The sequence below is a fragment of the Prionailurus bengalensis genome, chromosome A3 (assembly GCF_016509475.1).
Source record: "Prionailurus bengalensis isolate Pbe53 chromosome A3, Fcat_Pben_1.1_paternal_pri, whole genome shotgun sequence".
Taxonomy (NCBI): domain Eukaryota; kingdom Metazoa; phylum Chordata; class Mammalia; order Carnivora; family Felidae; genus Prionailurus; species Prionailurus bengalensis.
Window position 1 is genome coordinate 30,790,567 of NC_057354.1, and position 24,541 is coordinate 30,815,107.

General features: G+C 45.6%; 1 long non-coding RNA gene across 1 annotated transcript in view; it reads left to right on the forward strand.

Annotated features, from left to right (window-relative positions):
• The window catches only part of LOC122496531, a 30,343-nt gene extending 6,969 nt beyond the window's left edge, over positions 1-23,374 (forward strand). Inside the window, exons 2-4 of the long non-coding RNA XR_006300848.1 lie at positions 3,209-3,268; positions 21,755-21,828; positions 22,457-23,374. This is a non-coding gene — a long non-coding RNA (uncharacterized LOC122496531). The remainder of the gene's footprint in view (positions 1-3,208; positions 3,269-21,754; positions 21,829-22,456) is intronic.
• Positions 23,375-24,541: the final 1,167 nt, after the last annotated feature.

Sequence of the window (24,541 nt, forward strand, 5' to 3'; positions counted from 1 at the left end):
TGCTTTCATTTCTTTATTGTGATAATATTTATAGATAACGTAAAAAATTTTTTTGAACATAACACAAAACTTACCATCTTAACCATTTTAAGTGTATAGTTCAGGAGTGTTAAGTGTGTTCTCTGTTGTGAAACAGAGATCCAGAACTTTCTTTTATCTTGCGAATCTGAAATTCTATACCCATTAAGTAATAACTACTCATCCCCCACTTCCTGCCAGGCCCTGGTAAGCACCATTCTACTTTGTCTCTATGAATTGACTAGTTAACACACCTCATATGAGAGGAACTGTCTGTTATTTGTGTTTTTATGACTGTCACATTTCACTTAACACAATGGCCTTGATCATTTCGCTTAATACAATAGCTTCGAGGTTCACCCGTGTTACAGCATGTGACAGGATTTCCTTCTTTTCACAAAAAATTTTTTATTAACGTTTATTTATGTTTGAGAGACGGAGACAGAGAGCGAGGAGAGGAAGGGCAGAGAGAGAGGGAGTGACGGAATCCGAAGCAGGCTCCAGGCTTGGAGCTGTCAGCACAGAGCCCGACATGGGGCTCAAACTCACCAACAGTGAGATCATGACCTGAGCCAAAGTCAGATGCTTAACTGACTGAGCCGCCCACGCTCCCCAGGATTTCCGTTTTTAAGGCTGAAGAATATTCCGCTGTATGTATACACCACGTTTTGTTTATCCACTCATCTGTTGATGGATCATTGGGTTGCTTCTGTCTCTTAGCTATAATGAATAGTTCTGCTATAAACATAGGTATTTGGTATTTGCACAAATATCTCTAAGATTCTGCTTTCTGTTCTTTTGGATTTACTCCCAGAAGCAGGATTGCTGGATCATATGGGAGTTCTATTTTTAATGTTTTGAGAGTCCCCCCATACCATTTTCCACAGTGGTCGCACCATCTTGCAATTCAACCAATGGTGTGCAAGGGTTCCAATCTTTCCACATCCTCTCCAACACTTGTCATTTTCTTTCTTTCTTTTAAATAGTAGCCACCTTAATGGGTGTAATGTGATATATCATTGTGGTTTTGATTTATATTTCTCTGATGGTTAGTGATGTTGATCATTTTCTCATATGCTTATTGGCCATACAGGGTTTTGACTTAACTCTGAGTTTATATCTGTATCTCTTTTATCATATGCTAAAAATCAACTTGATTCCTTATAACTTTACTATAATTACTTATTTGTTTTATCTTAATATGTGTTTGTATGTGTGTGTACATATATATGTGCATATCTTTCAAAATAAAAATACTGACTATGGAAGGCAGGATAATACACCCCCCACTCCCCAAACGTGTCTGTGTCTCAGTCCCTAGAAACTGAATTTGTTATGTTTCATGGCAAAGGGAAGTTTAGGTTGCAGATAGAATTAAGTGTACTAGGTGCTCCTGGGTGGCTCAGTCGGCTGAGTGTCTGACTTCAGCTCAGGTCATGCTTTCATGGTTTGTGAGTTCGAGCCCCGCGTTGGACTAGCTACTGTTGGTGCCGAGGCTACTTTGTCCCCCTCTCTCTCTGCCCCTCCCCTGGCCACACTTTCTCTCAAAAATGAATAAACATTTATACAAAAAAAAAAAAAGAATTAAGTTTATTAATCAAGTGACCTTAAAACAAGGAGAGTATCCTGGGTTATCCAGGTGGGCCCAAGGTAATCATAAGAGTCCTTAAATGGTGAGGAGGGAGGCAGAAGCGTCCAACCTAGAGAGAGAGCTCAGGAGAAAGATTAGACTGGCCATTGTCAGCATGGAAGGTGGAAATGAGCCATGAGTCAAGGAATGTGGGAAGCATCTAGAAGCTGGAAACTGCAAGAGAACAGGTTTCTCCCAGGACCTCCAGAAGGGAATACAGCCCTGCTAACACATTTATTTTAAGCCGGTGAGACTCATTTCAGACTCCTGACCTCTGGAACTGTAAGATAATTGCATTGTTTTAGGCCATGGTAGTTTATCATAGCAGCAGTAGGAAGTGAACACGGATTTTGGTGCCTGGACACAAGGAACTATTGAAATAAATGCCTGCAAGTGTGGAAGTAGCTTTGCAATTGGGCAATGGCTGGAAGCTGGGAGAATTTTTGGAGCGTGATAGAAAAAAAAAAAAACCTAGATTGAACCAAATAGATTGTTAATAGACATATGGATGTGAATGGCTGTGTTAGTGCTGACTCGGAAGGGAGTGAGAAGCAGGGTAAACTGTCTCAGAGGGCACCGGGGTCATCGGGAGCAGACCATCGACAGAAACACAGTTATTAAAAGAGCTGTCGGTAAGACTCGGGTGGAAATGAGAAACATGTTCTTGGTAGCTGGTGAAAAGGGAATCGGCTGAAAGTGTACTGAACTGTGCCCCACAGTTCTGTGGAAAGCAAAACTTGCAAATGATGAGTTTGGATATTCAGCTGAGATTTCTCAGCAGGGTGGTCAACATGGGGCTTGGTTTCTTCTTGCTTCTTATCGTGAAATGTAAGAGGAAAGAGATAGGTTAAGCAAAAAGGAGCCAGAGCTTGGTAATTTGGGGAAATCTCAGCTTATTCAGAACACCAAAGAAGCTAAAATGAGGAGATGCGCTGTCAGGAAGCACGCTCTGGAAAGAAATGGAAGGGTGTGGATGAACAACCTTCTGTTAGTGCCTTGGAGGGATCAGTGTTCAGAGTATCCAGTCCTACGGAGGAGCCTTGAAGGTGTGTGACTCCTGGACCCCTCAGCTGCCTCGGCAGAAGCCGGGAACAGAGATGGGATTGTCCAGGAGATTTCTGTAGGGGAAGCCTCTCGTCTAATGGAGCAAATCCCTGAGACAGACATAGCAGATCCACAAAGCTCTTGCAAATTTATGCCAGCAGAAACACCGCCAGCTTAGATGGAAAGGTACAGAGAAAGTACAATGTGAAAGAAGGCAGCTGCCCCCCCCCCCCCAATTCTACAGGCAAGAAACAAGCTGATAAAACTACTGGGCTGCAAACATGTGCTATTTTTCGTAAAAGAAATAAAAGCTGCTTCCTAGGGTGGGGCCATGAGCCAGAAAGGGTTAATCCCAGACCATGGAACAAATTTTCCGGCTGGATTTTGAAATAGTTTGGGACACGTGTCTTCCCTTCCATTTTCTTCTCTTTTGAATCAAATGTCTATCATTGTTATCTTATGCCCGTCCCTCTGTGACACTTTAGGAGCAGATAACTTGTTTCTTGACTTTCACAGGCTCACAGATGGAGAGGAATTGTGTCTCACGATTCTCAGGAATTGTGTCCAGATGTACAGGTATGAAATGAGAAATTTGCATTGGGTTCAACCGCTAAATCTGTGGTCATTTGTCACAGCAACAATAGGAAACAGTCCAAGTTTATTGCCGACAATGAAACTGCTATGTACACTTTAAGATTTCTTGCTCATTTTGCTTTTTAGAATATAGCTCCCTATATGGCCTTATAGGGATGCGTGGTCAAAACACTGTGTTTCTGAGTTACTTGAAATATTTCTTTTCTGTATGATTATTCTACCAACCTTATATACAGTAAGTTAATTTGCTTAAGCTTTTTTTTTTTACCTTCAGAGATGCTTTTTTTTTCTTTCTGAATTAATTTATTATGTAAAAATGTTTTAATGTTCATTTTGTTAATTTACTTTTGAGGGAGAGAGAGAGAGAGAGACAGAGTACAAGTGGGGGAAGGGCAGAGAGAGGGAGACACAGAATCTGAAGCAGACTCCAGGCTCCGAGCTGTTAGCACAGAGCCCAATGCGGGGCTTGAACTCACCAACCGTGAGATCATGACCTGAGCCAAAGTCAGATGCTTAACTGACTGAGCCACCCAGGTGCCCCTGAATTAACTTATTATTTTTTTTTAATGATTATATTTATTTTTGAGACAGAGAGAGACAGAGCATGAGCAGCGGAAGGGCAGAGAGAGAGACACAGAATCCGAAGCAGACTCCAGGCTCCGAGCTGTCAGCACAGAGCCTGACGCGGGGCTCGAACTCACGAACCGTGAGATCATGACCTGAGCCGAAGTCGGATGCTCAACCAACTGAGTTACCCAGGTGCCCCCTGAATTAACTTATTTTTAAAAATTATATGAAACATTTATATGATTCCAAAATTCCATTCCATCTCCCAAGTTCTCTCTTTCCCCTTCTTGTTAACCATTTAAAAAATTAGTTTTTGCTTCCCTCCTGTTATGGATGGGATGTTTGATTACTCTAGAATTCGTATGTTAACATGAATGTAATGTGATGGTATTTGGAGATGGGCCTTTGGGAGGTAATTAGGTCATGGGGTAGAGCTCTGATGATGAGATTAGTGTCCTTAAAACCAGAGGCGTGAGGGATCTTGCTTCTTCCTTCTCCCTTCCATGTGAGGACATAGCCAGAAGGCAGCTGTTTACAAGCCAGGAAGTGGACTCTCACCAGACTCTGGCTCTGGTGATTCTGGACTTTCCAGTCTCCAGAACTGAGGAATAAATGATTGCTGCTTAAGTCACTCAGTGGATGGTGTTTTTGTTACGAGAGCCTGAACTGAGACACTTTCTTTTTGGATAAACACACACACACACACACACACACACACACGCACACACACACACCATAGCACTTTCTTTCCTTTCTTTGCACATGTAGCAAACTATGCACATTATCTTGTACCTTGCTTCTTCTTCTTCTTCTTCTTTTTTTTAACATAAAATATTTTGGAGATCACTTTTTAACTGTTTATGCAGATCTTCCCTGTTGCTTTTTACAGTGACATAGTAGCCCATTGTACAGATGAACTGTAATTAGCTTAACCACGTCCCTATCGTTGGAAATTTAGATCGTTTCCAGTCTCTCACGGTTACAAATAATGCTGCTATGACTAACTTTAGTCCTACATCTTGGTATATTTTTGCTGGTGCAGCACTGGGATAGATTCTTAGAAGTGAGCTAGCTACATCAAAAAGTGAATACATGTGTGCATTTTCCTGGGTATTGTCAGTCAGAGAGCTTTTTTTTTTTTTTTTTTTTTTTTTTTTTTTAATTTTTTTTTTTTCAACGTTTATTTATTTTGGGGACAGAGAGAGACAGAGCATGAACGGGGGAGGGGCAGAGAGAGAGGCAGACACAGAATCGGAAATAGGCTCCAGGCTCTGAGCCATCAGCCCAGAGCCTGACGCGGGGCTCGAACTCGCGGACCGCGAGATCGTGACCTGGCTGAAGTCGGACGCTTAACCGACTGCGCCACCCAGGCGCCCCTCAGAGAGCTTTTTAAAAAATAGTTTCTACTCCTGAAATCATTACTGCACGATATGCTAACTAACTGGGATGTAAATTAAAACGAAATTAAAAAATAGGTAGGTATCAGAGATTATCTGAGTGGTGCCGAAGCCCAGACTGTGACCTTAGAAATGGTTGGGTGAAGAAAGAGTATGGGAGAGGAAGTGTCACCGTTAAGAGGAGGGTTTTGAGTGGGGGTCTACAGGTGGATTGTAAAACCACCATTACTGGAAATGAGAGGAACACTGCCGTTCGGTGCCATGATTGCTAGCGAATGAGAGGAGTGACGAGGAGTGGGATGGACGGCAACTGTGAGGCAGGGAAGGGGGACAATGCCATAGGACCCGGAGCCTCAAGGGATCTGGAGTTTCAACTAGTTAGTGGGACATCAGGACTCGGAAGCAAGGGGAACTGCCTTCTTGGCTTGGGCTACAGTAACAGATTACCATCCACTGGGTGGCTTAGACAATGAACACTTATCTATCACAGGGCTGGAGGCTGAAATGCCGAAGATCAAGGTGCCAATAGATCTGGTGTCTGCTGAGAGACCCCTTCCTGGTTTGTGGATGTTTCTTGTTGCATCTTCCCTTTAGAGAGCAGAGAGACAGGGGAAGGAAGCTCTCTCTGGTCTGTCCTTAGAAGGGCACTAATCCCACTCATGAAGACTCTCCCCTCGTGACCTAATTACTACCTCCTAATACCTTTCCATTGGGAACTAGGATTCTAACATGGGAATTTGGGGGGCGGGTCACACATTCAGTCCAGAGCAATTACCCACGCCTGGGATGCTGGGGATGTGAGAGATGAAGCAGGTAACCACTAGAGAGGGCCTCAGGCAAAGCATGTTCTGGGGGGCTGCTAGATTTTGTGAAGCAGCAGGGGCACAGAATGCCCTGAGAGGAGTTTCATAGGGCAGGAGTGTTTCTCGTGGAATGGGAAGGGCTCACTGGATGTGTGTGGGAGGCAGGGGAGGGCGGGTGTTTGCCTTACCGAAAAGAGGTCCCTGGAAGGTGTTGAGCTGGAGATTTGGGAGCCGGTGGAAGACTGGTGGTGACCGATGTGAGTAAGAGTGTGTGCTGTAGAGATGTAGTTGGTTGGGTACCCAACATTCATCCCTCACGGAACTTCCCCTCTATCCCTCCTTCCTAACAGAGCCTTGTGGTGGCTGAGCTATCTTCAAGCCTTGTGCTCGTCCCTTCCCTAGTCTTAGGAAGTAGGTCCTAACTGGTTAAATCCTGGAGATCCTGTTTTATTTTATTTTATTTTTTAATTTATTTTTAACTTGTTTTATTTTTTATTTTTTTAAATGTACATCCAAATTAGTTAGCATAGAGTGCCACAATGATTTCAGGAGTAGATTCCTTAGTGCCCCTTCCCTATGTAGCCCATCCCCCCCTCCCACAACCCCTCCCGTAACCTTCAGTTTGTTCTCCAGATTTATGAGTCTCTTCTGTTTTGTCCCCCTCCCTGTTTTTATATTATTTTTGCTTCCCTTCCCTTTTGTTCATCTGTTCTGTGCTTTAAAGTCCTAATATGAGTGAAGTCATATGATTTTTGTCTTTCTCTGACTAATTTCGCTTAGCATAACACCTTCCAGTTCCATCCACGTAGCTGCAAATGGCAAGATTTCATTCTTTTTGATTGCTGAGTAATACTCCTTTATATATATATATATATATATACCACATCTTCTTTATCCATTTATCCATCAATGGACATTTGGTCTCTTTCCATACTTTGGCTATTGTTGATAGTGCTGCTATAAACTTGGGGGTGCATGTGGACCTTCGAAACAGCACACCTGTATCCCTTGGATAAATGCCTAGTAGTGCAATTGCTGGGTCATAGGGTAGTTTTATTTTTAGTTTTGTTGAGGAACCTCCATACTTTTTTCCAAAGTGGCTGCACGAGCTAGCATTCCCAGATCCTGCTTTATTTTTAAATTACTTTTATTTATATATTTTTTAATTTTTATTTTGAGAGAGAGAGAATACATGAGCAGGGGAGAGGGGCAAAGGGAGAGAGAGAGAATCTTAAGCAGGCTCCATGCTCAGCACAGAGCCCAATGCGGGGCACGACCCTGGGATCATGATCTGAACCAAAATTGAGGGTCGCATTCTCAACCAACTGAGGCACCCAGGTGCCTCCTGGAAATCCTGTTTTTATAAGCAATGTTTGGTTTAGGCATTGGCCGAATGATGACATTCTGTCAGATGGGAGCAAAGAGGATGACTTCTGGAATCTTCTGGGAATTATCTTCTCATTCTTTATAAAAGACACAAGGAAAAATAACCACTCTTCTGCTTCTAGAAATCATTGTTTCTGGTACAATGTTTGGAACTCCTGCAGCCATCCTGGGACCATGAAGACTCAGATTAACACGCTGATATGTGGGAGCCTGGCAGAACAAAAAGATGGAAGGAATCTGGATTCTCGTTGACCAGCCTGGAAGCTGCCATTTTGTCATGGCAAACAAGTAGCTTCCTCATATGCTACTTTGAGTTTGGCGATCCGCCTTTTTATCTTCTTTTATTGCACCCATAAATGTCATAACTGACAACCTGAGGCTTGAAGAGGTTGGGAAATGTACTTATTTGTCAAGACATACGACCATTCCCAACAGTATAGGGATTTGTCACTAAAAACATATTAAGAGATAGATATGCAGATGATGTGTGTGTGTGTGTGTGTGTGTGTGTGTGTGTGTTTGTGTATACTTGTATATAGATTATTCCTAAAAGGATTCTGTGAAACTGGTAACAGTGCTTACCTTTGTGGAGAGAAATGCCTGAGGGGCATGGCTGGAAGGGAGATTTACTTTTTCGCCTTTCCTATTTTGCATCCCAAGCCGGCATTATTTGTTCAAACAAGATGAAAACTCAATAGCATAAAATGTAAATGACATTGCAGAAAATAAAATTAGTGATGGTTCAGGCAAACTTAAGAAAGTCTAGAACGCCATGCAACAGGTCAAGAGATGACATTGATAAGAGAGAAGATGACAACCCTGAAGAGAAAGCATGGAGCCCACCACAAAAATGGAGCAGAAGAATTAAAGGCATGAAAAGATACTTTCCTGAGACCAGAAATGATTGATGAACATCAAAACACCTGAACTGCACAACCCTAAATAATAAGGTACACATATGCAAGAGAAAATATTTTCCACATGGTGGTAGAAAAAAAAGTGTGAGAATTTTTCTATCAGAGGTCATCTCTCTCCTCATTTCTTTCACTATTATTACGAATTATGATTAGACTGGGGCTCCTGGGTGGCTCAGTCGGTTGAGCATCTGACTTCAGCTCAGGTCATGATCGCACAGTTTGTGGGTTCGAGCCCCACGTCAGGCTCTGTGCTGACACCTCGGAGCCTGGAGCCTGCTTCGGATTCTGTGTCTCCCTCTCTCTCTGCCCCTCCCCCACTCGTGCTCTGTCTGTCTCTGTCTCTCAAAAAATAAATAAAAATGTTAAAAAAAAAAAGAATGACGATTAGACAGTATCACTCAGGCCAATAAAATATAACTACACTAAATACAGAATGCATCTTTATTTATCCAACAGAGACACTTTCAAAAGTGTATCTGTAAATATTTTCATACAAGAAAATCATATGTAGCTTTCTGAGAAGAATAAAAAAGAAGAAAGGAAAGCTGGAGATTCTTGGGGGAAACGGAGGCTCTGGGATATAAAATCAAATATTCTAATTATTGAATAATTTTCTTATAGATAGGTAGTGTTGGAAAACAATTTCCATAAAAATTTAAATAAAGTGAGAAAATTACAGTAAAAATAAAAGAGCTGAACTGTGTTTCAATAACAGAATAACAAAGAATCTGACATTTCAGTGCATCCTGGTGAAGATTTACTACTTCAGGTATATCGAGAAAAGTAATTCAGTCTGGACTCAGAATTCTCGCTGATAAAGAAAGTGGGGTAAATGCTACAAAATCATATCTTAAGCAGATGTTATGTCCATCATTGTCTTGGGAGACTGTGATGGCTGTGCTCTGGAAGACAGACACACGCTTGGGGACTGCGATGGAGCAATACCTTTGAAATTTAGAAAGCCCATTAATTTAGTAAAAAAAAAAAAAAAAAAAAAAAAAAGGTTTCTCCTCGTTTATGCACGTTTCCCGATAACAAATGTTATGCCTCTGTTAATATCCATAGGTAATTGCCACTACAGTACTTTGGGAATTATTTATCAGCAGAGTTCTAGGATTGTTACCCAAGAATTCTTGGCTCCATTAAGTTGTCATTCATAGGTAAAGGTAGCAGGAATATATTATTTATAGCCTAGATATGTAAAGTCTGAGAAAATGTATCATTCTACATACCCCCTCTTGTAAGGACACTGTCCACATGAACTCTGGGGTTACATTATTATTTCTCATCTAGCTGGCTAGCTAGCTATAGAGTGCAAATGGGGGAGGGGCAGAGGGGGAGGGAGAGAGAACCTTAAGTAGACGCCACGCTCAGTGTGGAGCCCACTGTGAGGCTCAATCCCACAACCCTGGGATCATGACCTGAGCTGAAATCAAGAGTCAGATGCTCAACCAACCGAGCCATCCCGGAGCCCCATGCAGAGTTTATTTAGAGATGGGAATGACTGGGGCAGTGGGGTGTGATGGAGGGAGTACCAGGGCAGGAGTCAGCATATCAGATATTAAACATAGACCAAGGTGTGTCAATTACTGATTATGTGGTCTTCAGCTGGTTATCTTAATTTTCAGGGTCTCAATCCATCATGTAAAAAATAATTCCACTTTCTTAGGCTGCTGGAGGATTAAATAGGATAAAAGATACAAAATTAAGCTTGAAAGGGTGATGAAAATACATGTATAATTTCAATTAGGGTTGCCCAAGAGGTAGACTCAGGGATAAGGATTCATGTACAAATAGTTTATTGGGGAGGTGATCCCAGGAAGCACTTGTTGAGGAGTTGGGGAATGAGGCAGAGGAAGGAAGGCAGCCAGTAAACATGAGTTATCAGGCTAGCTGCCATTGGAGGCAACTGGGGCCTAATCCCTCTGGGGATTAAATCTGGGAGAAATCTGAGGTCTAGGAGACTGTGAAGTTCAAGAACTTCAGAGTTATCCCATCTGTGGGGTGAGGGAGGTGAGGTATCTATACACCCATTCCCGTCAGTCATTGGTGTAGCTTCTGGGGGTGGGGCTAATTTGCTGTCAGTTGTAGCCAGCGCCCTACTCATGCTCCAGCAGCCCAAGGGAACCCCCAGGGAGAGAGTTGCCCGTTCTGGTGGGTTATGGGAATGGGTGGTTCCCAGGGGATACAGGTGGAACCCCGATGGTGTCTACTACATTAATCACCTTTCAAGTGCTATTTCAAACACATGCTAATAATTATCAAAATACATATTTGGACAAACAACTTAATGTTGAACAAAGTCTCTTTCCCAGATATTATCTCAAGACCTACTTTGTTGGTGGGGACAGCTCTAGCCTATACATGCCTCTGAACTCCTGCGACCCCATGGTATGGCCCTTCTCATATCCTGTGGGTCTCATTCTCCCTGACGCCCTTCTCTCATTGCCCTCCCCCGTCCCCACTGGCCTCTAGCCAGGGATTGGGAGTCCTCAGCTGCTTGGGAAAGACTTGTTAACTGACAGAATTAAATCCAGGATGCGACTTGGTTTTTCACTCATATATGTTCCCATTCCATCCAGAGACTTCATGTCAGAGGCAGATGCCTTCGGATGAGAATGGTGTGCTGGAAAGGCCTGCATAAATAAAACTCATGGATGATAGCTAAGTCGCTTCTTAAAAACTGGATTCCATCTTTTCTCCCAGCAAAATGCTTATGGAACTGCTCACATGGAGAGAAACTAACTGGCTTGAGTTACTTGCCACTCTGAAGCAGCCCTCTAGGGACATTTCTGATTTAAAAGCATCTTTTTATCTCACAATTTTCTCTACCCCCAGATGTCAACCCCTCCTTCTCTTGGTCTCTATCTCCCGGGTGCCAGGCCCTGTGGTCAGGGCCAGGGCTTTTACAGCCTTTGCTGGTTTGGCTAACCATCCAGGTATCTCCTTCTTTCTCCCTGACCCATGTGGGGACTTACCCAAGTCGCTTCTCAGCTGGAGAAGGGGACTTTTTGCCAACCAAAGATGACCCACTGGCCTAAGACCTGCTGTGCGTGAGGGAGGGGTTCAACAGTGACAATGGTCCCTCCCCTGCAGGAATTTTTGTCTCCCCCCGCCCCCAACCTCCCCTAAGCCTGGCGTCTTGAAGCCATCCAGCCATCCTCACTCCTGGGAAACAATTGAGGGCCTTGATTTTTTCCATCGTCATTTTTTTTTTTGGTTCACAGGAGGTGAAAGCCTTAGAAAAACTCAAAACCAGTGCCTAGAACAACCCACTGCACGTTCCCAAAAACACCAGTGATATGCTGGTGGCTTTATTTTCTGATAGCACGCAACAGAGCCGCCTGCATTTTTTCCCACTCAATTGAGTGACTTTTTGATGGATTTGACTGGTTGTTTTGGCATCGCATAGGCACAAACTGGAGCTGGGGCTCCACGGAGGCGGCAAAATCAGACATGAATAATAATCATAATAAACCTCCACAACATTTGAAAGTTTCCAAAGAGCTTTCCCGTGCATTTACCTCGTTCCATCCTGAAGCGCCCTGTGACACAGGCAGGGCTGATGTTGTGGCTCCCATTTTCCTCACGGAGGACACAGAGGCCCAGGTGTGGGTGACAGCTTATCCCCTGTCCTGGCCAGACCTGGATTCCTGTCCGGAGTTCTCTGTATGTTGGCGGGGATAAGAGATAAGGGAGAGAAGCTGCCTGGCGGGGCTTCTATAGCAAGAGGCTGGGCGAGGGCTGTTCAGAATATTAGCTTGGGTGGTAGGGCCAGTTAGGGTTCGGGGAATCAGGTTCTGCAGAGGAAAACAAACATCGGGGCTTTGGACGTCAGGCTGAGGCAGGCCCTGATGAGGTCTGAGCTAGTCCTAGGACCAGTCTGCAGGACACTTTGCCTGATTATCTCCTAGGCCTGGTGCCAGGCATAGCTGTGAGGTGAGCATACGTGGCCTGCAGGGCTCCTGCTGGGCAACCAGTTCTACCATGCAAACCTTTCTAACAGCTCCCATTGGCCTCTGGCGCATTTCTGCTCCCCCTCCCCCCCACTCACTCCTTCTGCCTTCATCTTGCTGGCTTCTCCTTTCCCCTGGTCCGTTATCTCCATCCTCCTCTACCCCAGCGGAACTCCCTGCCCCACCTCCCCCTTTCCAAGATCCAACTGTCTTTGCTCATGGATGTAACAAAATGCCTACCAGAGAACACCTCCGAGGTCCTCTCTCTTCTCGGGTAAAAGGCGTTTGTTTTTGTCGGGGCCTTCTTGGGACACCGTTCCCTCTTGCCTTGGCCCACGCTGACAACCTGAGACGTTTGCTTCCTGTTGACGTTCCCTTTGAGGTGCCAGTCCCTTTGCTGAAGGTATCTCCTTCTTTCTCCCTAACCCATGTGGAGACCTTCTAGTCGGTTTTCAGCTGGGGAAGGTGACCTTGACAATAGAAGGCAACCCACTGGCCTAAGACCTGCTGTGAGTGAGGGGGTCAAGAGTGACCCTGGTCCACCCCGGGAAGGTGTTCTTGACTGCTCAGTTTCACCTTGATCCTGGGCAGCTGAGACCTGGGAAGCTGGGTTGATTGGCTGTGGCCCCAGCCCCTCTCTTCTAATTCTTTGGAGCTCTCCTTCCTCCTCCCCGCTTCCTGCCCTCCCTCTCCCCCTCTTCCTGTCCCTGTCATCTCTCTCTCTCACACACACACACACACACACACACGCACAGTGGACTTCCTGTGTCTTTGTGATCAATCCCTACTCTTAGGGAACTGATATGCCCTTCCCCCAGGTTTTTCAGATCTCAAGGTGGCAAAAATGGAGCTCTAATGGAAGTCCAGACTCTGTTGGGGGCAGGTTTGGGTGAGATGGTGAGTTTATCTGGGAGCTCCTGACACTCACCAGAAGGAGCGCGCCGCGAGTTTGTGACTTGCCGTGAGGTGACTGCCTTTTTCGTCATTTTGACATATCTTTTTTTTTTTTAATTTTTTTTTTTAATGTTTTATTTATTTTTGAGACAGGGAGAGACAGAGCATGAACAGGGGAGGGTCAGAGAGAGGGAGACACAGAATCTGAAACAGGCTCCAGGCTCCGAGCTGTCAGCACAGAGCCCGACGCGGGGCTCGAACTCACGGACCGCAAGATCATGACCTGAGCCGAAGTCGGCCGCCTAAGCGACTGAGCCACCCAGGCGCCCCATCATTTTGACATATCTTGTGTCTAACGCTTGTCTCCCAGTAGACAGGAGCCTCTTCCCTGTCTTGCGGGGACCTCATGAGATTCTCTGAATGGGATGCTGTCGAGTGGACATGGGAGGAGGGAGCAGATGTGGACGGAGGAGAGGTTGCTGTTCCTGTCCCTCCGCTCTGCACAGGCCTTTGGTGCCTCATCTGCCTGGGGGCTGGCAGCTCCCTCATGGCCTCTTCCGCTTGAGGGCCACATGCTCCCAGGCTGCAGCCCCCACCGCTCCCACACGCTCAGGGAGCAGGCAGCTGGTGTGAGGTCGGTGCTGGGCGCCCAGCCGGGAAGTGAGGGAAGACCGTGCCTGCCCCTGTGGCCCGATGCAGGACACAGACTCCAGGGTGTCCCTGGGGACGAGTCCTTGCCCCTGGGGATCGTGGGGGGCTCTGGGTCCTCCCCACCCCGCCCCGATTTCCTTTTGAAGGGCCTGACAAAGAGGAGGTCCCTCTCTCCCTGTCCCCCCACCCCCGTGCCAAATGTGAATCTTATTTCATTTATGGCATTTTCTTTCGGTGAAAAACACATAGTTTGACCAATTAAAGCCTCTTTTGGACTAAGCCCCTGACAGAATTGGGGAGGCAACTGAAAAGGACGTCCTGTTCCTATGGGTTTTCATCTCTCTCTTGTTGTTGTTGTTTTTTTTTTTTTTTTTTTTTTTTTTAAACTCTTGGTCACGGTTCAGATTTAGAGGGAAGCAGTGATGGGAATAAACTATGTCCGTTCTGGCCTCCTGGCGGCTGTAGAGATCCAGCTCCCAGCTGTGAAGCCAGGGTGGGCAGTGAGGCCAGGCGGGGAAGCAAGCGCGGACTCCGAGAGGCCCCTGGACCCTGGCATCTGGAGAGGACAGAGCGGACCACCCCACAGGGGAGGGCGAGGGGCGGTAAGGGAGCCAGCCCCGCAGTGGGTGTGAGAGGCAGGAACCTACTCTGGGGAGCAGGAATGTCAGTGGGGAGAGAGCAGGGAGGTCTGAGGACCTCTTACTAGCTGAACCTGGTGGAGTGAGGGGCCGTGAGTATAAACGAAGGAGCGTGGGGGCGCCTGGGTGGCGCAGTCGGTTAAGCGTCTGACTTCAGCCAGGTCACGATCTCGCGGTCCGTGAGTTCGAGCCCCGCGTCAGGCTCTGGGCTGATGGCTCGGAGCCTGGAGCCTGTTTCCGATTCTGTGTCTCCCTCTCTCTCTGCCCCTCCCCCGTTCATGCTCTGTCTCTCTCTGTCCCAAAAATAAATAAGCGTTGACAAAAAATTTTTTTTTAAACGAAGGAGCGTGGACACAGCACCCTGCACGGGACCAGCAGCACTGTCCTGTGAACTCTGGGGACTGGCTGCGTGGATCCGGGAGGTGGGGCTGGGGCAAAGGAGGACACACACGGCAGGTGTGATGCGGGAAAGGTAGCTGATGGGTAAGTTTCCAAGACCCTTTGGAGTCTTTCAGGATCACGGAACAGGTGGGGTGCCTGGGTGGCTCAGTTGGTGAAGCATCGGACTTTGGCTCAGGTCATGATCTCATGGTTTGTGGGTTCGAGCCCTGCATCGGGCTCTGTGCTGACAGCTCGGAGCCTGGAGCCTACTTCAGATTCTGTGTCTCCCTCTCTCGCTCTGTCCTTCCCCCTCCCTCCCCTCTCAAAAATAAACATTAAAAAAAAAAAAAAAGAATCTTTGGAACAGGCAAGGTGGGAGGTGGGGCCAAGCATGTCCTGCCTGTCAAGGGGACTCCACTGGTACACGTGGGCTGGGAAGACCAGGGAAAACTGAGTGACAGGAGAGTGCAAGGAAGGAATGAAAGTAAATTTTCTGGGCAGCTACGGACGAGGCATGGTATCAGGCAATTTATACATGCCTCATTTTATTCTAGCAAAATCCATTTATTCATTCACTGATTTATTTATTTGATCATTCAACAAACATTCATCGAGCGCCTTCCCTATATTACACACTTTTTTGGGCACCAAAGGTATGAATCAAATGAGACACGGCCCCTCCCTCAAGAGCTCACAGTCCTGATGGGAGGAACCTTCTGTCAGGCTGGGTAGTCATGGATGGCTTCCTGGAAGAGGTAACCTTTGAGCTGAGTTTGAGAGATTTAAGCAAAAGGAAAATTAAAGAGTGGTGATGGGAAACGGTGGTGGTGTTCCACGTGGAGGAAGGCATATGTGGGCGGGCATGGAGATCTGAAGCACTGCCATTTTTGAAAAAGTATTAATGGTTCCATGTGATTGAGGCCAAGGCTCTGAGACAGTCTCAAAGGTGTAAGGTAGAGGTGGGCTTTGCGACACTTATTTATTTATTATGATTATGTATCGGTGGGTGACATGACAAGATTGCCATTTTACATATCCCATTCCGCCATTCGTGTCAGAGGGGGCCAAGTAGGGAGTCCTGTGAAGGGGTGTGGGCATCATTTGGAAAAGCGGAAAGTTCCGGATTAGGGCAGTTGCTTCGGGGATGGAGAGAAGTGGACGGTTTGGGGGCTGGTGGGAAAGACGGATGGATGGGACAGGACTGGAAGAGCAGGGTGAGAGGCTGGCCACAGCTTTTAGCTCCGGCGATCGGTGTGCACCCCCTGCCCTCAGAGCCCGCTATCAATACGAGGAATTTAGCGGTGGAAGACACAGAAGTGGTCCCTCTTTTCATGGGAATGCCAGTCCAGGAGGGAAGACAGTGAGCAAGAAGTGAAGAGGGTGGGCACGCAAAGAGGGGCAAAGCAGCGGGTTGGGGCTTCTGCCTGTGCTTTTGGAAGGTTTCGACTAGTGCGGCATCTCTAGGGAGACCAACGGAACCAGATGGGAGAGGGGGGAGGTTCGAGACAGAGGGTGGCAAGCAGGACTTGGAGTGATTCCCTCCTTTCCCAGATGGCGGGGCCACCGAATGGGTATTGTTGGCCACTTTACCGAGAACACAGGTGGAAGACCAGCATTGCAGGTGTGGACCTGCTACATTTGGGTGTCCACAGGGCCTCTGGGTGGTGATGCCCAGAGGGTGGTCCAGTAAGTAAGTGTGGCATTCATCTGAAGGCTCAGAACTGCATAATTCAGGTTTGGGTCTATTATTATATATGTGGTGGTTGAGGCCATGGGCTGGGGGTCATTCAATGAAAAGAATGAGTCATGGAAATAACTGGCTTTCCCTCTTAACCTCTCTCTGTCCGATAAAGTAATACAATTCTCATGAACTTTTTGGGGAGATAAAATATGCACACAGTGAACATTCAAATGGCACAAGAGGGTATACAGTGAATGGCAAGTTCTCCTCTCGCTCCTGATCCCTCACAACCCAGACCCCTTCTCCAGAGATACGTGAATTTCTCATGTATTCTGGAAATGTTCTAAGCCTATAAAGCAGTTTTATATAAATGTTAGTGCATTATATTTACTTTCTTTCTTTTAAAACTTAAAATAAATAAATATCTTGACAATTATCCCTTATTAGTAACGATAAAAATTTATCTCATTCTTTTATAGAGCTGCATAATACTCCACCACGTGCAGGTCCCATAATTTAATTAGCCAGTTCCTTATAAGTGGGAACTCAGTGTGTTTTGAGGCTTTTGCTACATAAACAATACAGCAAAAATATCCTTGTACATACAGACATCACTTAGGGATTAGTTTTGGCTGCATGTAAGAAAAAACTCAACAGAGATTTTAACAAAGTAAGGACATATTTTTTTCTTATGTCATGAGAAATCTGGGGTAGGCAAATGCTGGCATTAGTTTAGTGGCACAATGATATCACAGCAAAGTCCTCATACTCTTTTCCTGTGGTTACAAGGTGGCTGCTCCAGATCCAGCCATCACATCCTCTTTCCAGGCAGGAGGCAGGAGAGAAGACAACAAAGGGGAGAAGGTACATTGTCAGCAAAGTCTGTTATCCTTTTAAAGGAATTTTCTTTCTTTTTTAATGTTTGTTTTTGAGAGAGAGAGAGAGAGAGAGAGCAAGTGGGGGAGAGGCAGACACACACACACACACACACACACACACATACACACGCACACACGCACAGCATCCGAAGCAGGCTCCAGACTCTGACCTGTCAGCACAGAGCCTGATGTGGGGCTCGCACTCATGAACCATGAGATCATGACCTGAGCTGAAGTCGGATGCTCAACCGACTGAGCCACCCAGGTGCCCCTAAGGGACTTTTCTAGAAGCCTTCCAAACATTTTTCTTTTTTCTTACATCTCATTGGTCAGACCTGTGTCAAGCAACCATCTCTGTCTCAAGGGAGGCTGGGACATATCTTTTAGTTTGGCCCATCGCTCTGCCAACAAAATCAGGTTCTGTCGTAAAGAAGGAGAGAATGGGCATTGGGTAGATGTCTGGTAGATTTTCTCTCGACTACAAATTCTTATAAATGGAATTGCTAGATTAAACCCTCCTATGCATTTAAAATTTTGATGATGCCAAATTGCACTCCAAAGGGGTTTTTACCAATCGCAGTCTACAATGTGCAAGAGTGCCTGTTTCCCTACATCATTGCCCACAAACTGTTGCCAAACTCTATGTTTTGCTAATCTGATGGGTAAAAAACGTTCTCTTATTGTTTTAATTTGCATTCCTCTTATCATGAGTGAGGTAGAGCATTATTTTACCTGCTTAAAAACATTGGTATTTAAAGCGTGTCAGGAGAGGGGTACCTGGGTGGCTCAGCCGGTTGAACGTCCGACTTCAGCTCAGGTCATGATCTCGTGGTCCATGAGTTGGAGCCTGAGTCGGGCACTGTGCTGACAAGCGCCGAGCCTGGAAGCGACTTCCGATTCTGTGTCTCCCTCTCTCTCTGCTCCTCCCCCACTCATGCTCTCTCTCTCTCTCAAAAAAAAAAAAAAAAAATTTAAAAAATAATAATAAATGAAGCGTGGCAGGAGAAGAAAATCCCATAAAGGAGAATGAGAAGTGTGGACTGGGGAAAAAGAAAAGCAGGAGAGGTTGGGTTCAAAGAAGGGGAGAGAGGAGCTTCAAGGATGGGAGGAGGATGGAAGGGACACCATCAGATATTGCAAAAAGGAAAAATAAGGACGAAGGTGTGCCCACTGGGTTTGGAAACATAGGGCCACTTGGGACCCCAGAAGGCACCCAGAAGTTTCAGCTGGAGTAGAAACCAGGTGAGCCTCCTTTCCTGCAAAGTCTTTCTTTCTTTCGTTCTTTCTTTCTTTCTTTCTTCTTTCTTTTTTATTGAGATGAGTAAATGAATTCAGAGGGGTTCAATAACTTGCTTAAGGCTGCTAGAGCTTGTATGGGAGGAGCTAGGATTTGAGTCCCAGTGGGCTGGACCTCCAGGATCTCCCATAGTGAACCCCACAGAGGCTCTGGTGCAGGGAGAGTATTTGTTTAGAACTGCTACCCTACAGACCTGGAAAGGGCCTTAGAGATGATGGATCCCCTTGACCCATTTAACTAGTGGGGGGACTGAACATGACTAAGGTGAAGAGCCATCTGGCAGAAAACGGGAGAGCCTTGCAGGAACGCAGATCCTGCTAGGATTCAGGGCATTTTGTGGAATTACTCTTTTCTCTGGCAGGGACGCTAGTGATACTTGGGCGAAGTAGAACCCACCTGTCTGTCAGCACCTTAGACAAAGCAACTTCCCTGAGTCCCGGGGGGAGTCCCCAGTTTCCTGAATGATGAGAGAGTCCAAAACGATCAAGACATGGCTACATTCTGGGTTCCATCAGTGGCCTTTTGGGAGTGGTCTGGGAGCTTAAAGCAGACCCAGTGCCTGTGAGACAATTACTGTTCCATCTTCTGCCATGGCAGATCCTCTAAATTACCCCCACCTGAAGTCACCAAAATATGTATTACCATCTATCCTTGGCTCTCAATAAAGTCAACCAGATGGCCATATCTCTAGCTTGTTTGATGATTTATTTACCCATTCATTGAAAGCACTTTTATAATTAGAATTAAGATAATTGATTGTTATTATAATAAAATATTATCACCCAGATAATCCCTGTTGAGGAGTTTATGTAGGGTGGTAAGGTGCTCAGCCTCTAAAGACAAATCATGGTCGGCTAAGGCAATCGTGGTAATATGTTCCTTTTTAGCTAGATACTCACTTTCCCAGAAACTCTTGTAACTGGATGGTGGAGGGGTCTCATGTGACACAGTTCTGGCCAATGAGTGTAAGAGACAGGCAGGAGAGGAGCATTCCCTAGCATTAAATCTTCTACGTTCTTCTGGCCTCAAATGTGGATGGTACCTAGAGCAGAGGCAGCCATCTTGCAAAAGAACGTGACAATAACAGATCAAATAGGTAGAGAATGGTCGTCCTGCAGAAGGGCGCCGTCAATGCACGTGCCCACGAATAGTGCACACACATGCCTGTTTCCCCAAACTCTCACTAAATGGCTGCTGTTACCTGTTTGTAATCCTGACAGTACGATCAGTTTTGAAAGGTATCTTAGTTTCAACTTGCATTTACTTATTTATGATTAAGGTGGAGCGTTTTTTTCTTATGTATATTGGACATCTGGATTTCTTCTTTTGTGACCTCCTGTTTTCATCCATTCCTCCATTTTTTTTTTTCCCTATGGGATTGTTAGGCCCTTTCTCATGAATACAAAAAAGCTTTTTGCGTGTGCGATTTCAGAAAATTAGCCTTTGACAGATGGGTTGTAAGTTTCACCCTCCACCTGCTGTTTATCATTTGCCTTTCTAGATGGTATTTTTCATCCCTCAAACAATTTTAACTTTTATGTGGTTGTAGGTAGCAATCATTTCCTTAATGGTTTCTGGGTTTTTATCTTATTTAGAAAGGACTTTGCAGTCCAGGATTATAAGCACATTTACTAATTTCTTGCCTCTGAATACTTTCATGGTTTCTTTGCTTCGACTGGATTTTATTTTGGTCCAAGGAGTAAGATAAGGATTCGCTTTATGTTTTTCCTGCCCGTGCTGAGGGTCCAGGCTCGCATGTTGGGACCTGTATAAGACATGGTTATCTTCCTGTTCCCTTCAGGTCTAGGTGGTCTTCAGAGTGTGTGTTTTTTTAAATAAGTTTTTACTTTAATTCCAGTTAGTTAACATACCGTGTTATATGAGTTTCAAACATACAATATAGAGATTCGACACTTCCATACGTCACCCAGTGCATCACGACAAGTGCCCTCCTTCATCCCCATCACCTGTTTTACCCCCCCCCCGCCACCCCCCCCCCGCCACCTCTCTTCTGGTAACCAGCAGTTGGTTCTCTCCAGTTAAGAGTCTCTTTCTTGATTTCTCTCTCTCTCTCTCTCTCTCTCTCTCTCTTTCCCCTTTGCTCATTTATTTATTTTTTCTTAAGTTCCACATATGAGTGAAATCATATGGTTATTTGTCTTTCTCTGACTGGACGGTCTTGGGAGGTTTGAAGACACCAGGAAAGCAAATGCTGTAATGTAGGGGACTGCTGCTCTGTGGCAGTTTCCAGCACTAGGGCAGGCAAGGTAGGGGAGGGAATTGGCGGGGGGTTGGGGGGAGGTGGGTGGAAGGTCCATCCTGAATCCAGCACCTTCAGGGTGACCACTGTTTTGAAGGGTGTTCTCGGAGAAGCCTCCTCGTGCGTCCCGGATGTGAGGGATTCTGAGGATTTCCTTTTCACGAAAGGCTGGCTGCAACTGTCAGTGAGGAAACAGACGGTCTTGCAGGGGTTCTTTGAAGCTCTCTCTGCGGTGCAAACACAGCCTTCGTTCCCCAGGTGGCCAGAAACGACTCTTTAAACTGCATTTTGCTTGTTGCTTTTGTCTCCTTCTCCTTCTCCCTCAGTCAGTTACTCACTGGCCTTAGGCTTCCCCCAGATCTTATGCTGTGCCAGTCCCAACTGGGGACACATCCCGCTAAAACTCCCAAGGCTCCTGAGCAGGAGTCGGGTGGAGGCAGGAGACCAGAGCTCTAGGCACAAGAGAAATCGGGGTTATCCACACATATGTATGGCAAATGCGCTCCCTGATTCCCAGGAGCATAGATTTTGCAGCTGAACTTGCTTTGAAAGTTGATTTTTAAGATTCTCTGAGAGGCTAAAATAAAAGGGTGTGTTAATACCGGCGTTGGCAAAGGTGTGGAGCTTTTTTTTTTTTTTTTTTTTTTTGCATCTCAAGTTTTATTGAGATGTAGTTCACATGTTATACAACTTAAAGCACACAAGAGAAGTTTTTATTTGGTACATTCACAGAGTTATGCAACTATCGCCATCTAATTTTAGGATGTTTTCATCACTCCGAAAAGAAACCCCGCACCTATTATCAGTCACTCTCCAGCCCCTGCCCTCAGCCCTAGGTAAGCTACCACAACCATTAATTTGCTTTGTGTATTTGTCTATTCTGGACATTTCATATACATGCAATCATACAATATGTAGTTTTTTCATTTTATTTATATTTTATTTGTATTCCAATTTTTTAAATGTGTGTTTATTTTTAAGAAAGAGAGAGACAGAGTGTCAGTGGGGGAAGGGTGGAGGGAGAGGGAGACACAGAATCCGAAGCCGGCTCCAGGCTCAGAGCTGTCAGCACAGAGCCTGATGCGGGGCTCGAACTCACAAACCGAGGGATCATGACCTGAGCTGAAGTCAGATGCCCGACCAGCTGAGCCACTCAGGCGCCCCTTTATTTCTATTTTTTAAAATTTAAATCCAAATGGGTTAACATACAGTGCAATAATGATTTCAGGAGTAGAATCTAGTGATTCAACACTTAAATATAACACCCAGTGCTCATCCCAGCAAGTGCCCTCCTTAATGCCCGTCACCCATGTAGCCCATCCCCTCACCCACCCAACACCCCATCTAGCAGCGCTGTTTAGTCTCTGCACTTAAGAGTCTTTTAAGGTTTGCCTCCCTCGCTTTCATCCTATTTTTGCTTCCTTTCCCCTATGTTCATCTGTTTTGTTTCTTAAATTTGTGAAGCCTTTTATAACCACGCTGGAAAACCGTCTGGCAGTGTCTGCTGAAGCTACTCACACCCATACTTCATGACGCAGCAACTGAACGCCCGGGTACATATGCACCAGACATGAGTGCCTATGTTCATTAAAAGACATGTACTAGAGATGCCGATGGCAGCAGTGTTTGCAATAGTCCCCAACAGGAAATAATTCCAGTATCTATTGATATAAAAGAATGAATAAATAAGTTGTGGTAGAATCACACAGTGGGATCTAATTCAGCAATAGAAGAAACTCCCCAAGCATTCAGTATAGTATGTGTTATGGGTTGACCTGTGTTCCCCTCCCCAAATTTGTATGTTGAAGTCCTATACCCTGGTATGTCATGTGACTGTCTTTGGAGACTGGGTCTTTAAAGAGGCAATTAAGGTAAAATGCGCTCATCAGGATAGCCCCTAAACCTGTATGACGGGTGTCCTTGTAAGAAGAGGAAATTGGGACACAGACACGCACAGAGGGAAGACCGCGTGAAGACATAGGGAGAAGACACGGTCTACAAGCCAAGGAGAGAAGCCTCACCTTGATCTTGGACTTCCAGCCTCCAGAACTGTGAGAAAATACATTTCTGTTGTTTAAGCCCTTGAGTCTGTGGTATTTCGTCACGGCTGCCCTAGCAGACTGACACGATATGTGATTGCATGAATGAATCTCATAGACGTTATGTTGAGTGAATGAAATGACAAGTCAAGCATACATACTGGATGATTCCATTTCCATGGAATTTAAGAATAAGCGAAACTAACTGCTTAGCTTTAGGGTGAGAATGTTGACTGGGAAGTGGCTGGAAGGAGACTTCTGGGGTACTGGAAATGTTTTATAGCTTTCAAAAAAATGTTTATTTATTTATTTTGAGAGCGCGCGCGCGCGAGAGAGAGGCAGAGAGAGGGACAGAGAGAACCCCAAGCAGGCTCCAGGCTCAGTGCAGAGCCCAACGCGGGGCTCAATCTCACAGCTATGAGATCGTGACCTGAGCTGAAATCAAGAGTCAGATGCTTAACTCACTGAACCACCCAGGCGCCCCATGAAATGTTTTATATATCTTGATCTGGGCGGTGGTTATACGGTTATACGCCCATGTAAGAATTCATCAAGCTGTAGACGTACGATTCCTAAGAGTTGCACACTTTGTTATTTGTGGGCTGTATCTAATAAAAGGGCAAAACAAAAAAGATTCTTGAGAAGAGACATGAGCATTTGGGGGTCGGATCACCTCCGTGTGGCTTAGTTTATCTGCCTTTACCAACAAAGCGATGGGAATGCAGGCCAAGTGAGCACTGTCCAAGTCAGTTCCTTCTGAATCTGAGACAAAAATAACCACGTCTCAAGTATGTTCTTTCCTTTTTTTCCAAATGGGAAAGGCACGGGCTTTTTTTCACATTCCCAGCCAGAGGGAATCTTTCTCAAACTTTCCATAGAGATTCTCCTTTGGGCAGACACCAAACATGGACATTTTCCACCAGGGAAAAACATGCTGGGGAGTTACAGGCTTCTGAAAAAAAAAAAAAAAAAAAAAAAAAAAGGTTTGGGAAGGAAATTATGGCAGAGCCCCCTCCCCACCCCAGACTGTCCCCAGTCCTCCGGGAGCCACACAGCGGCTGTGCATTGTCACCGTGAGGGCACTGATCAAAGGGTCTGTGACAATGCTTCCGGAGGACAGGGGAGGGAGAACGGACTGGGTCAGATAGCGGCCAGGCGCCAGCTTGCTCTGAGCACTGGGCCTTTCCTGCCTTGTGGGAAGGTTTTCATTCTCCATCCCCCACACAAATGGAAGGAAGTCACAGATATTAAAAAATAGAGTGTAATGCAACATATAAAATGTGGACAGTGGATGCAGTGTTCCAGTTCTGTCTGGCTCTGTCCATCTGTCAGACGTGGAGAAGAAGGCGCCTGGTTTCCAGGCTGCACTGCCTCTTTGTCCTCCCTGGACTCATCACTCCTAGCATCTCCTCCATTGTCCAGCCTATTCATTTCCCTCCTTAGCACCTTAAGGACCGGGGGTGCAGACAACTCTTTAGGGATCACTATGTAAGGCAGGCACTGTGATAGC